At 33.1% G+C, this 2,514-nt stretch overlaps 1 long non-coding RNA gene across 1 annotated transcript; it reads right to left on the reverse strand.

Moving 5' to 3' along the window:
- Positions 1–1,465: 1,465 nt before the first annotated feature.
- LOC145103930 (uncharacterized) lies at positions 1,466–2,302 on the reverse strand. The gene is made up of 3 exons (XR_013706943.1): positions 2,259–2,302; positions 1,919–2,104; positions 1,466–1,590 (listed from the first exon to the last, which is right to left on the reverse strand). It is a non-coding gene; the product is annotated as an uncharacterized LOC145103930 (long non-coding RNA).
- Positions 2,303–2,514: the final 212 nt, after the last annotated feature.

Consider the following 2,514-nt stretch of genomic DNA (forward strand, 5'->3'; position numbering starts at 1 on the left):
GGGTAGAGCGTGAGATCAAAGCGGAGCGTAGTAGTCCTCCTCTTTTTGGATGACCATAAATGGTGGGTCTAGATCAGACAACTGTTAGGTATGTACGGGTCATCCAAAAGAGTAGATGAAAACACTTGACTATTCTAGGCGGTCTAATGAGTTACATTGCTAGTGTGGACTTATAAACCACAGACGCAAATAGAATGGGATACCATATCAATCAATTACTCTGAACATTGGTTGCCTTTACATGACTTACACTAGCCAAGGACTCCCCTTGTTGTGTAGTCAAACAGTTGCTAAGATGATTCATGAGATAATGTGATTCTTCTAGATGGTCATCAAACCTATGTTTGGATATTAATGATGACATCTATGGTATTTTAATAAAATGAAATAACTTATGTTATCTCAATTGTTTTAAACTAGGATTTTCCATAACACAACAACTCAAAGCGTAAAGAAAAAGTTTTAATTGGTTATGAAAATAAGGAGATGTCTTAATTTTTAAGCGAAATAGGAATATTTGAGGATTTCTAGACTTAAACTTAGAATGCTAAGTGATGATCATGAGATGTGTGTCTATTATACTTAGGTAGTATAACTAAATTGACACTAGCACAAGAATACTTTAGGATAAGATGTCTAATTTGTTGTTATGTGCTAAATGATTTATGTTATAGCATGCCTTATATTTCCGACCTAGATTACTATTAATTGATTATATCTAAGGTCTATTGTCGACCTAGATTGGGAAATTTTATGTGTTCATGATTCTAAACGTACAATTAATGTATTAGAACTAACATATAACTTTTCGAAGGCACAAGGAGGATATTACATATAACATAAATAAAAACTCCTATAATAAACTCATGTCTTGGTACATTGAACGCTCGCTTTGGTCTATATACCGTCATGGTAAGAACTCGAAGTGGACTAGGAAACGGTAACTAGAATCAGTAGCATGAGCCTCGTGTAATCGAGCGTGCGCCTGGAGTTATGTCAATAGCTGAACTTGTCACGATGGAAGGAGTTCAAGTGAATGATATGTCTGCCAATATTTTGTTTGATTATGGAGCAAACTACTCATTTATCTCTCGTAAATTTGGTAGAAGACTAGCACTGCCTGTAGATAGATAGATAATGCCTTAATAGTCGAGGTTACTAGTGGTAAGTTTGTACCTGTTATCAAATTCATGAAGAAAAATACCAGTAATGAACTCCAAAGCATATCAGGAAGACGCGAGAAGCACCAAAAACAAACAGAGCAATGACACGGCTTTGAAGAAGCTCATCAAACCCATATAAACAGGCACCCATGTTCCAATTTGGGAAATTGGATTTATGGTGTCAAAAAAGTAGAGAGAAAATCAAGATCTTAAGGAAGATAGGGAATTAGGAATACCATTGGTTTAATATATATATATATATATATATATATATATATATATATATATATATACACCAAGAATTATAACAGCAGCTGATGTGATAGCTCCAAGCCAATTTGACTCCTTTGTTGTTAAGCCATACAATATAGAATACACAAGAAGTACAAGAAGTGACCCGAGATAAAGAAGCCCGAGATGTGACACCCTGAAAGAGTTATTACTCCTGTTAGTGAAAATATGTCACAAGTTTCGTAAAGATGCAATCTTTATTGTGAAAAGACCATGTAAATGTATGAATAGATGCTATTTTTATAAGAAAGATTGGAAAAGGAACAAAAGGTAATTGCCTTCTAGATAGTCTAGGATATAAGTTATTTGGATCTGGTGGTTCTGGTAAACATGCAACTGCTCCCACTTCAATACAGTCAGAATAAGCAAATTTGTATGCACTTCTAATGATTTGAGCACACAATGAAGAATAAGCAAACATGAGAGAAGAAAGAATAGGTTATAGGTCACAAGTGACAACCTACCATTAAACACCATTCTGCAAATGAAGAGCATATTGATTGCTAAAGAAATTGCTGAGACCCCAAAGAAGATCCCAGAAGGTGAATACCGTTGTGGGTTAGTTGAACCAACTGTAACATAAACTGCACATAGTTCATATGCACAGAGGAGTGCAATAGCTAGATGAAGAAGAAGAACAACAACAAATCCTATTCATGAAACAGACATTTGTACCCTTTAGTATCTTTTAGAAATACATATATATATATATATATATATATATATATATATATATATATATATATATATATGTAAGATGTTGTAAACTGAAAGGAAAATGGATATGGGAGATTTGGATCATACTTGAGCTTTGCCACTGTGTTCGCCACTAGAGCATTATGGAATAGTATAGGAATTATGTGTGATAAAAACAATTATCGCTTATTTAAATAATGCTATAAAATCCTCTGGATATTCTTGATACACAAATAACTTAATATTAACATCCTGCATACATAAATATACATTTTATAATCTTTATTTGTCCATTTCTTACAAAGGACAATAGGTAAGGAGAAATAAATAAATAAATAAATAAATAAATAAATAAAACTTGTCA

The sequence above is a fragment of the Lactuca virosa genome, chromosome 1 (genome assembly GCF_052849685.1).
Source record: "Lactuca virosa cultivar CGN04683 chromosome 1, Lactuca_virosa_CGN04683_v6, whole genome shotgun sequence".
NCBI lineage: Eukaryota > Viridiplantae > Streptophyta > Magnoliopsida > Asterales > Asteraceae > Lactuca > Lactuca virosa.